Genomic DNA, 12,998 nt, shown 5'->3' with positions numbered 1-12,998 from the left:
TGTGAGTCCTGGAGAATTGAATTGGAATCTTTTGGCTTTGTAGGCAAGTGCCTTAACCGTTGAGCCATGTCTCCAGCCCAGGATCATAGAATTCTAAACAAAGTCCTCTGTATTAATAAATGCACCTGCAGTGTTCCCAAGATTAGTGGGAAAATATCATAGCAGAATTCATTTCATCCATGAATGCTACTGGTTATACTTATAGATCATCTTAAAATCACCTGCTTGAGCACAATGATGTCATAAATATGTATTTGAAACCAAATTTAAATTTTAGGGAGGCAATATCCATTCATTAAAGAGGAGGAAACAAATGCATCACAATGAATCTCCAGTAAATGAAAAAGGGCTGAATCTGGAGCTATGAAAAGATTCAAAGTCTCTTACACTTGTGAGTGTGAGATTATTGTTCAAAAACAGGCAGCACATCAGTTGAGTCCTTCTGAAGCACTCTTATCTGAGGGCTTAGTACATATGGGTTCAATTCCTAGACACCAAGTCTCTTTAAAACTGGGACTGTCAATTAAACCTCCTGAATCATATGCAGGGTTTGTTACAGGCACCATCCACAGGCTGGCAGAGATGGCCAGTGTCCCTGAAAGTGACCTCAACAGTGTCAATTCTGTCCTTCTCAGCCCACCCAGTTTCATAGGAAATTTAAGATTAAGTGTAGAGTAGAGATGTTCTAGAGACTCATGCTAACTTATTTATTTTTAATTTTTAATTTCTCTACTTAAGTGAGTGAACAAGGCAGAGAAGGAAAGAGAGAGAAAGAGAGAATGAAAATAGGCTAGCCCAGGCCTCCAGCCACTGCAAACAAACCCCAGACACATGGGCTACCTTGTGCATCTGGCTTACATGGGTCCTAGGGAATCATACCTGGGTCCTTAGGCTTTGCAGGCAAGTGCTTTAACCATTTATTTTATAAAAGCAACACAGTGAAAGAAGCGACACAGGAAGAAGAATCTAGATATGATTTTAGTTATGTTTGGTTCAAGAACAAACTAAATGTAACTATGGCAATAGAATCCCAAGTAGAAATGTAGTGGATTGAAGGTGACACTAACAAGCATAAATGTGGGCTGGGCAAGACAGTTCGGTGTTTGAGACAGTTGCTTGCAAAGCTAATGACATGGGCTTGGCTCCCCAGTGCCCATGCAAATTCAGATGCACAGAGTGGCACATGCATCTGGAGTTTATTTGCAGTGGCTGGAGGCCCTAACATACCCATTCACTTTCTCTCTCTCTCTCTCTCTCTCTCTCTCTCTCTCTCTCCTTAGTTCTCTCTCCCCTTGCAAATAAATAAATGAATAAATATTTTTTTAAAAAAAAAACAACAAACATCAATATATACTCACAACCCAGAACCTATAAATGTGATTTTATTTGGGAAAAAATGGTTGTCACAGGTATAATTCACTTAATACCTTGAGATGAGTTTGATTCTGCGTTGTTCAAATGAGCTGTAAGTCTGGCAGCCTAGCAACCTGAGACCATATAAGAGATACACAAAGGGGAGACACAGAGAGTACGGCAGGGGGATGTGGTTATGGAGACTGAGACTTGAGAGATGCAGCCACAAATCCAGGAACATCTGGAGTCAACCGGAACTGGAGGAGGCCAGGCCATATCCTTTCCTACAGGCCTCAGAGGGAAGAAAGACGTGGGGAATAATACTATAGTTCTGAATTATTGCCTTGAGAGCTGTAAGAGAACGTGTTTTAAGGTACCAAGTTATTGCTTTATTTTCATTCCATCAACAGGAAACTATAGTAGTTATTCTTTGGGGAAGTAGTTTTTGGATATTCAGGAAGTGTTTCAGCTTCAATTACGCACAGGGAGAGATTATCCGAAGAATGACAGTGTTTGCCTAGACTTGGATACAGTAGAACAAAGGAAGAGGAAAGAAGAGGAAATAGAGATAACAGAGTACACTATGGGGAGATTCAAGGAGGCTGAAGAAAGGTGACATTTTTACTGACAAAACTGGATAAGATTACATCTGACATTTTGAAATCATAGCCTGTGATCACAATGATTAGTAACGAGGACATTAGTCTGATCATGAATAGATACTGGCTAAAGAAACATCCTCATAGGAAAAAAAAAATGCTATCAAGGTTGCTGTAGCCTCTGAAAGCTTGTGGTTCTAGGACAGTTTCTATGACAATTACTATTAGGCAACCCTGTGTTATAACACTTTCTTCATGGTCTCCTGATTTTGTTTATTTCATATGTGTTTCCTGTAAGCACTAACCCAAGTGACTCCACATCAATTCTGTTTACTCTCACATTTCCTTATGAATGGTACATAGCGATGTTAGTGCATTACAGATGCCATGCGTGTGGCATCCCCTGATACCCAGGCACAGTCATGCACCACTTAACAAGCTCTCAGAAATCAGAAGACTGCATGAGTGAGTGATCCCACAAGACTGCAATGGAGCTGAAGAATTCCTAGCACCCAGTGACTTGATGGTCATCACAAGTCGCAGCACAACGTGTCACTCGTTTTTGTGACGATGTTCAAAAATGTAATGCTTGCAGTCAAGTACAGTACACATCAATGACAATAATTAGTAGGTGTTACGAGTTTTAGTAGTTACTATTTGACACTTTCTGTCATTACTTGAGAGTATATTCCCACTTAAATAACAGCTTAATGTAAAATAGCATAATATGTTACACAGGCCACAGACTCTTACATCTCATGCTTAGGGCATCTTTAGATTGAATCAGTTTTCTTCTGCTGAGTTAAATCACATGTCATATTGCTCATCAGTGTCCTGACAAAGATAGGCTGGATGCACCACACATGAATACTACATAGACTCCATGTGTAAGTACATGTTGCAGTGATCAGGCAAACACAAAAGCACCTAACCTATTTCCCAGACCATATCCTCAATATTATGTAAAGGATGCCTGTATAATAATATGCAGTGAGGTAATTAAATAAAAGTTGGGGGCCATGGAGATGGTTCAGTGGGCAAAGCAACTGTTGCACATACTGTGATGACCTGAGTTTGGATTTCTAGAGCCTATAGAAAGCCAGGCATTGTAGCAAATGTCTGTAATCCCCATGCACCTACAGTGAGGAGAGGCACAGATAGAAGAACCCTCAGAAATTCATAAGCCACCAAGACCAGTGTACAGAGTGGCAAGCAACAAATGATCTTGCCTCAAACAAAGTAAAAAATGAGGACCAGCACCAAAGTAGTACTCTGACATCAACACATGCAGCCATTTCACACACACATCTGCTCTCACATGCAGGAATACACATATACCAGAGATGGAAAAAAGTGAAAATAAATTCCAATGTCGCACCTAAGCTTTTTAATAGACTATCTTCTCATAGACAGATAGCTATATTTAGGCAATTGCAATTCTCTCTTTTTTAAAATGGTTGAACTAGGCCAGGTGTGGTGGCACACACCTTTAATCCTAGCACTTGGGAGGCAGAGGTAGGAGAATCACTGTGAGTTTGAGGCCACCCTGAGACTACATACTGATTTCCAGGTCAGCCTGGACTAGAGAGAGACCCTACCTCGAAAAGCCAAAACAAAATAAAAATGGTTATGCTAGGCATACTTTATTAGAAAGAACTTTGTGTGTTACATGCATGTGTGTGTACAGATATGCATGTCTTGTGTGCCTGCATATGGAGACCAGAAGAGAGCAGCTGGTCTACTTCTCCTATCACTAATTTGGGAGTTTCATTAACATGGAGTCTTACTTAACTGGGAGTTGCTGTTTTAGGTTAGACTGGCTGACCAGTGAACCTCAGCAATTTTCCAGACTCTACTCCTCACAAAACTAGGGTTACAGGAAGGAACAGCCATGGCCAGTTGTTTACGTGGATGTTAGTGAAGTGAACTAAGGACAAGTCAGGCCCTCACACTTCAGCTTCACATACTGAGCCATCTCTACACCCCCCTAAAATGAGATTATTTTTTAATACAACAGAATTGAAAATACATGAGAAATAGTATTAGAGGGAATTATGTGTCAGCTGTTTATGACATGACTAAGAATTCTGTATTTATTTTGTTTTGTTATAACTTCAATAATAAAACCATAAGCCACATTATGATTTGTCAAATGTAGGAACTATTGTTTTGCTTGGACCTTGATTCTTCTGTTAAACATCTCCTTTAGGCCTGCTGTGATGTTGCACATGTGTAATCCCAACACTTGAAGAGCTAAGACAATAGGATCTCTAGTTCAAAGTCAACTTTGGATAAATAGTGAGACCCTATACAAAAACAAATAAGTAAGTACGCGAGGTTCATTACAGTTCTTATAGCATTCCCACATTTTTTGTAATTTTTTTTTTTTAATGAGAGAGGGAGAGAATTGGCATGCCAGGGCCTCCAGCCACTGCATTCAAACTCCAGTCACATGCACCACCTTATGCTCATGTGCATCCTTGTGTGCTTGCATCATCTTGTGTGTCTAGCCTACATGGGACCTGGAGAGTTGTACACACATCCCTAGACTTCATAGACAAGCACCTGAACTGCTAAGCCACCTCTTCAGCCCTGCCTTTTCATTTTTTTAAAATTTTTATTTATTTATTTATTTATTTCTTTATTTATTTATTTAAGAGTGACAAACACAGAGAGAAAGACAGATAGAGAGTGAGAGAGAGAATGGGCGCGCCAGGGCTTCCAGCCTCTGCAAACGAACTCCAGATGCGTGCGCCCCCTTGTGCATCTGGCTAACGTGGGACCTGGGGAACCGAGCCTTGAACCGGGGTCCTTAGGCTTCACAGGCAAGCGCTTAACTGCTAAGCCATCTCTCCAGCCCAGCCTTTTCATTTTTATAAGGAAAATTTAGTGACTCACTTGTTTGCTTGGAGCGTTTACTAGTAGAGTGATAGTAAGGAAAACTTTTTGTTATATAGCATATAAATATTGAGCCATATAACTATTATGTATAAAAAGTGAATAACATTTAAATTGTAAGAAAGCCTGGTGACTGGTGATTAGCTTTGCGGCAGAGTGCTTGACTAGCCTGTGTGGGGCCCTGGGTTCAAACCTCCAGTACCGTAGGACAGAAGGATGGAAGGAAGGAAGGAAGGAAAGAAGGAAGGAAGGAAGGAAAAGAGGGAGGGAAGGAGCAAGGAAGGGAGGGAGAGAAGGGAAGGAAGAATAGGAAAGGCAGAAAGAAAGAGCAAAATAAATGAAGGTGTATTGTTAAATTAATTCAAGTATAATTAGCAATTTACCATCAAGAAAAATGTGTCAATGTGTATAAAAAATGAACTCATTAATAAAACATCTTGAAAACATGTAAAGAAGAACCTTAATTTTATTAATCTCACTAAATTCATTCCACATGGACTGGAAAATGTAATAATAAAACCCAAACCTATAAAAACATAATAGAAAAGAGATCAAATATGATTACAATTTGGAAATGAATAGTACTAAATGCATGAGAAACGAAACCATAAGAGAAAAATGAGCAACTATATATGTGTGTGTATGTAATTATATAAAAATAGAATATAATTTACAATAAATTAGTGACAACTACCAAATATATGTGACAAACTATTGTTCTATCAACAAAAAATTATTGAACAGATAGTAAGTGCTAGGAAATGGGAAGTAACATAGTTTTGCAATCAGTCCTTATACTTATGGATCACTTCCAAATAACAATAAATAATATTCGCATTGAAAAAATTGCAAAAGACATAAGAAAAAAATGATAGGTGTATTTTTTTTTTTCAAAATAATCACCACTAAAACCAAGGAATAAGTATAAAAACAACCTAGTATCAAATTATGGGTTACTGCCAAACTCAATATTGTTAAGTATATGATGAAATACTGATAAGAATATAAGGAAAAAGATGCTTGATATACTATGGGGTATCAAATGGCATTATTTTCGTATTGGAAAATAGAGCACGGCACATCTAAAAAGAAAGCATTTGCCTTCTGCTAGGGCAATTCGCATGCAGCATTTTAACCGAAGAAAAGCGATCAAGTGTGTAAAATACATATAAATAAGATTGTCCATTGAAGCATTGTTTATAAGAATGGAAAACCATACCAAGCCTCAGTATGAACCATTAAATTATTGATAAAATGAAACAAAGTAAAGGGAAATGCCAAAGAATTCTCCAGGATTACTGAAAGAAAAACAAAGTAGTTATCATCATTAACATGTTCACTAGGAAAGATGTACCATTTTTTTTTAAAAAACCAGCTTTAAATCTCTGACAATTACTTTTACAGAAATCTGACTAACACAAATCTTCAAAGCAAAATACATTTTTTTAAGGTAGGATCTCACTTTATCCCAGGTTGACCTGGACTTCACTCTGTAGTTCCAGGATGGCCTTGAACTCACAGATATTATTCTACCTCTGCCTCCCAAGTGCTGGGATTAAAGGCTTGTGCCACTATGCATGACCTCAAATTTTTTTTTTCTCATAAATCCATAAGGAACATCTCAGAAAGTGTTGCATACTGGCCAGTGATTTGCCAGTGACTGCATCAGAAACAATGGGGACGTGAGGCAGTAGAGAATTACAGCAGCTCCTAGAAGCAGTCAGTTAAATGCAAATATCAAAACAAGAATGGATCTTAGTGGGGGAAAAAAAAAAACATTATAGGTCCATAAAGATTATGTAAGTTTAGAAATGAATACCAAAAATATCCCCATTTCTCAGATCCAAGAAAAAATATGATTAAATCTATTAAGCAGTCACCAGCTTGGAGTATAAAGAAAGTCATGGAGTGGGGGAAAGGAGATATATTTGCACTTCTAAACAGTACTCTGGTATAGGGGAGATGGATCAGCAGTTAAATGTGCTTGCTTGCGGGGCGGCCAGCCATGGTTTGAATACCCAGCACCAATGTAACATGGTACATGCCTCTGAAATCCCAATACAGCTATGGCAATGGGAGGCAGAACCAGAAGAATCTGGAGCTTGCTGGCCAGCTAGACATGCAATACAGCATCAAAATAATGAGAGACCCTGTTTTATAAAAGAGGACAAAGACCTTAAGAGTGTCCTGAGACCTCCTCACTTATGCCATGGAACATGTATGCCCATACACACATACCACCACCACCACATAATTTTGTTTAAAAAAAGAGGATTTGGGATGGGCTAAATATGATAATGGGCCACAAGTGGAGGTGATATTTAAACTCAACATTCTATTCCTAATTCAGAATGATAAAGGCAAGAACACAAAGGAAGTAGTATAGAAATACAGAAGGCAGAAATATAGGAAAGAAGAGAAACAAGGAGAGGATGCATTACAAATAGCCATATGACTTCACTTGTTTAAAATGGGTGCCTATACATGCATGAGGGTTTGTGTACAGTGTGCATATGCGGGGGAACATGTGTGTGCATGTGAACATACATAGGGAGACATCCAAAACAGTCATCACCAAGCATGCTCGTCACCTTTCCCCTGGGAGTGAGAATTTACCACATTTTCATCTTTTTATCTTCACATCCCCTTTGTGTTGCTGGCTACACCAGATGCTGCATGTTCATCTGAGGTGAAGGGTGACATCAAGTTGTGTTTGGGGAAAAAATAATAATCCAGGCAAGAACATCCTCTCTCTTGCTCCCCTGATGTTACTTTCATATAAACATTGTCTCTAATTATCTCCCTTAGCCTTCCAAATATGTCAAATGTAAGGCAAGACTGACAGAAGCAATAATGATTCCATTACAAAATATTGGAAGTACATTATGAAGATGGATGAGGAATCCATAGGACACTTCGTCAGTAATTGAAAACAATATCTAACCATCAGAAGCAAATCCCCTGACTAAAAGCCAAGGAACAGACTGAGGCTGAGCCTCCTACAGTCTCCTGCCTGTTTCCCAACCCCCAAAGCTGCTTATTCTCTTGCCCACTTTGATTAAGCTGCCTCTTCTCTCTCTCTGCAAGCAGGAACACTCCAGCAAAATATGACTATTTCAGGCAGGCTTACCTCAACACATGGCAATGAAGCCTTGGGTAACCCGTGGAGCATTTAAAGGCATGGATAATGCAGTTGATAGCACCTACTTTGTACTCAGAATACATGCAGCTTCCTGAATTGCCTTTTACCCTGGATTTTTCTGTCTCAGTGTTTGGAAATATGCCAATGCTGTGGCAAAACAGTACAAGAGGCCTGTGGTAGTTTGAATGTATGTTGTCCATAAACTCTGGTGTTTTAATAAAGCTTGTAAAGTGTGTCTCCAGCTGCCTGGCTGGAGGAGGTGTTGCTGAGGTTAATCCTGGGGACCAGTCCAGAGGTGTGTTTGAAAGGGATATGACTTTGAGCCCAAGGTTATGCAGAGAGATTTGAGCTCTGATGTATTTTTGTCTTTGACACTTTTCTTCTTTTCTTTTCTTTTTTTTTTTTAATGGAAGGAAAAGGTATATTTTCAGCTTATAGTTTCCACAGAGCGTTTCATCATGTTGGAACACATAGCTGGAACAAACAGCAGGCACCACATTTCCACGGCCACAGCAAAGAAGTGGAGAGAGTGAGATAGCTCTGACAAGCTGGGCTGGACTACAAAACCAGTGACACACACATCTCATCCAGCAAGGCTCCACCAGGTTGGAACTAAGTATGAACTCTAATCACAAACATATGAAGCTACGGGAGACATTTTATAATCAAACCTCTACAATTTACCATGGTCCAAAAAGAGGTTGTGTGGGGGGGGGAGGGGGGTTTCTAGAGAGATGGCTCAGCAGTAAAGATGCATGCCTGCAAAGTCTGATGCCCTGAGTTCAATTCAAGCCCAATGATCCGAGTTCAATTCCCCAGCATCCACATAAAACCAGATCCATGAAGTAGCTCGTGCATCGCATCTGGGGTGTGACATGTTTGCTGGCAGCGGTTTCTCTCTATGCTTGGAGCCAGCTTCTCCTGCCGCTGATGGAACTTCCCTTGGATCTACAAGGTGGAATAAACCCACCCACTGTGTTTGGTTACATGTTTGTCCCAGCACTGTGGAACTGTCTACTACAATGCATAATCTTAGTTTCAAATCCAAAGTATATGAATCCTAAAAGGGCTTCATAAATCCATGAACACGGCCACTGCTCCCAATGGTAATAATCATTGCCAAGTTGCAGGAAATTGTGACATTTACTGATTTCAAAGTAGACAGATACTTCCTGTGCCTAATGAAGTATTTGCATATTCTATCTGATTGAATTCTCCTAGCAAAACAAAAAGGTAATACCACGCTAAGATACTTATAATTACCCTTCTTTGACAGATGAGCAAATTTGAGGTCATAGAGCTCAGATAACTTGACCAAGACCACAAAGCTAATGAGTGTCGCGGAATTCAGTTGCCACTAGACATTTAGTGTTTCTAGGGGGGGAAATAAAGATCATACATGGTTTTTCTTTCTTTGCACTTGTATCCTGCATGCCACAGCCACACGTATAATTAACCTTCATCTAACAGAGGACCTGTGCATTTTCAGCTAGATTTCTCAGCAAAAATTAGGCCTTGCCAATGTCATTTTTTAAAAAAGATATTGTGGTGAATTAGTGGGACTTTTGGTGTCCAGTTAATTTTGCTCAGCCACTGAGGGGTTGTAAGATTAGGTGCTAAGTAAGAATGTTCACTAGGATCCACAATGTGTGTTGATCAACATCAAATACTCCCTTATACAGCTGTTTGCATGCACCTTGAATCAGACTGATGTTCACTTTCTTTTTTTCTTCAGCTAAATGATTTTTATTAAATAGTTTTGTACTCAGTGAGTACAGTCAAGGTGGTATCATTATTAGGCTCATCCATGTACTACTCCCTCCCCCAGGTCCCTCCTTGGTGAGGTATATGGGTCGTGCATTGTGTAGTTAGCCCACAGTTATAAGTAGGAGAAATGTCTGTGCATATCATGATGTTCACTTTCATAGAGGTTGCGACAACGTTTACTGTGGCTGGGGTGACCAACAGAAACATCACACCAGGAAAGGCCAAAACATAGAATTATGTTCCATGTTATTGTCCTAATTATAACAATAGAAATGAAATGGCTACCACTGAAAATCATAATCTACTCACACAGCTAAATCCTCACCAGAGACACATTCACTGGCTGCAATAATATTTTATTCATGGAAAAGGAGACTTTTTTTCCCCTCTGACTTATTCATACTATTGTAGTTCAAGGAAATGTGATATATTTTTCTAAGGACAAATAAAGTATAAAAATGGTTGCTACTTTATGGAGTAAAAGCAAATATACTACCTTTATAAAAGTAATTCTCAATGAATTAGGGAAAAAAAGACATTTCTTTTCTTTTGAAGGCATCCATGCATATGCCTAACCTGCCCTGTACTCAGCTGAGCAGTCTATCGGTGAGATTACCACATACTCAGACCAAAGGAAGACTTATTTTCTGGGACCATTATCTCATAATTTGAAATGGACTTTTCAAGGAAGAGGATTCTTAGCATGTTTGCCAAAATTGTTTTAATTTGCTATTATTTCCATTCCTTTGAAGTTTTTCCTGGTTTAGTAATATAAGAAATACGATTGCTGGAGAAGAAAAGCTAAACCTGGGCACCACATTCCCCAGCTGTGGCCAAGCCAGCATATGCCTCATGGCAGCTAAGTCAATGATTTTCATCTGTGAGCCCGTTTCTGTTTAAAAATGCATTCAGCTATGCCCTCCACCCCCCAGTCACTGCCCTGAGAAACTAAGTTCAGTTTTTGTCACACTGTAGTTGTGTGTAGTGGATGGTGGAGGGAGCTGGGGAAAAACACAACAAAATAATGACAGAACAATTACATTTTTGATTAAGCGTATATAGAGTAGAACTCTATGATACAGTATTAACCACTGGATGGATTTATCCTTTCATAAGTCACATAATTTCCTCTCGAGTATAAGTATACATAGAAAAGCTCTGATAATAGTGAGCGCAAGGAGGACACATGAGTCCTATCCATCAAATATCTTTCATAAGCAGCTTCCAGGATGCACACAGAACAACATCTTGCTCATGCGAGCTCAGGTCACTTCCAGGAGCTAGACTTGAGGGTTGCTTCAGATATTTTCAGAAACCATTTTTAAATTTTCAATTTTATATTTCAATAAGTGACACCTTAAGAAAACATATTTGCTTAGCCTGTATTTTGGTTTAGTGTGTGGGTGGTACTACCTTGGTTTTCCCCATCACCCTGCTGAAAATATGAGCATTTGTACTGGATGGTGCAAATAGAAAAAAAAAAAAACAAAAACACAAAGCTATAGTTGCATTACTAAAATTCTACCTTAGAGCACCATTAAAAGTGTAAAGTTGGGCTGGAGAGATGGCTTAGTGGTTAAGTGCTTGCCTGTGAAGCCTAAGGACCCCGGTTCGAGACTCGGTTCCCCAGGTCCCACGTTAGCCAGATGCACAAGGGGTGCACGCATCTGGAGTTCATTTGCAGAGGCTGGAAGCCCTGGCGTGCCCATTCTCTCTCTCTCCCTCTATCTGTGTTTCTCTCTGTGTCTGTCGCTCTCAAATAAATAAATAAATAATTTTTTAAAAAGTTATATAAAAAAAAAAGTGTAAAGTTGTGGGCTTCGAAATGTGCTTTTCCTCCCCTGGATCTAGAACAGATATGAAGAGTTGGGAAATCAGAAGGAATTACTAAGTTCTGTGTTAAGCACGATTTCATTTAACTTCCGCAGCAACCATATGATGCGTATGTGTTTGTCTTACTGATGAATTTTGTCATAAATTTCAAAACTTTGCCTAAGTTCAAACAACTTGTATATCACTTATTTCTTTGTTCTATTTCTATCCTCTACCCTCCTGTGTAAGCCCAAAACATCACAGTCTTCCTTGACTCTCTTCTCTCAGCATTCCACACCATCACTCTGCTGGTCAAAACTTCTAGGGCTTCTTGTTTTGTTTTGTTTTTCAAAGTAAGCTCTCACTCTAGCCCAGACGGGCCTGGAATTCACTATGAAGTCTCTTGGTGGCCTCAAACTCACCATGATCCTCCTACCTCTGCCTTATAAGTTATAGGACTAAAGGCATGAGCCAACTCACCCAGAAGGGTTTCATTTTTAATTCTACTTTTTAATATTTGTGTTGCCACCAGAAGTATTTACAACATTTCCATCAGAATTATATTTTCAAAATGAGATGGTGTTATCCTCTCAGAGTTCTACAATGCATTACTATTGACTGCAACCTAAAGCACAATTTCTTCTCATGTTTTAGTTTTCTTTGCCACTCCCCTACAAGTCTGAAAATCTTTGACATCATTTCAAGCATAATTAGACCTTTTTCCGAATGTGCTTTGGGACCTTGGTATTATCACATACCCATCACTGTGCCCCACATGCTTCCTAATTATCCATTTTCTCTTTATCCACATGCCTGTATGGTTCTGGGTGAAGTCGTACATTCTTGGCTCCCTGTATGTAGCTGAACTCAGATCCTATTAAAATCACCTGGGAAATCACTGCAGCTATGTAATCCCCAGGGATAGAAGTGTACATAGAATAAGGGAACATTTGAGAATCCAGTGTTGATTCTGGTGGTGTCGTTGAGACTGTTACCTAACAGATTTCCTGTGTGCAAACAGACTGGCACCTTACTTTTGCTAATTTAAGTAATCTTCTCTCTCTACATGTGACCTAAATATTCTCTGATTGACTTACATTCGAGGTATAAAGAGTTTTTGAGGGTAGGAACTAGATCTTTACAGTTGAAGCCAAAACTCAGAGCAGTGACTTAGATATAGCAACCGCTCAAATAAAATCCATAGAGAAATATGAATTCTGGGTGAGTGTTACCTATGATCCCAAGTCAAAGATTACTAGTGAAATTGACTACAACTACTCTCACCAAAAATAAATAAAGAAATAAATGCCACTGAAAACATCCTACATTTTCTTATTTAGGCCATAGTTGAAAACATCTTCTAAACCTTTATCTTCCGTTTTTATCACCAGGGAGTCAAAACATTAAAAATACCTTCTTCTTTGTCA

The 12,998-nt window shown here is 39.2% G+C and overlaps 1 protein-coding gene across 9 annotated transcripts in view; it reads left to right on the top strand.

Annotated features, from left to right (window-relative positions):
• The window catches only part of Grik1 (glutamate ionotropic receptor kainate type subunit 1), a 425,302-nt gene that overhangs the window by 166,759 nt on the left and 245,545 nt on the right, over nucleotides 1–12,998 (top strand). The window lies entirely within an intron of this gene.

The sequence above is a fragment of the Jaculus jaculus genome, chromosome 5, assembly GCF_020740685.1.
Source record: "Jaculus jaculus isolate mJacJac1 chromosome 5, mJacJac1.mat.Y.cur, whole genome shotgun sequence".
Lineage (NCBI taxonomy): Eukaryota > Metazoa > Chordata > Mammalia > Rodentia > Dipodidae > Jaculus > Jaculus jaculus.
Note: the sequence above shows the minus strand (reverse complement) of the source record. Positions and strands in the feature narration are given on the sequence as shown.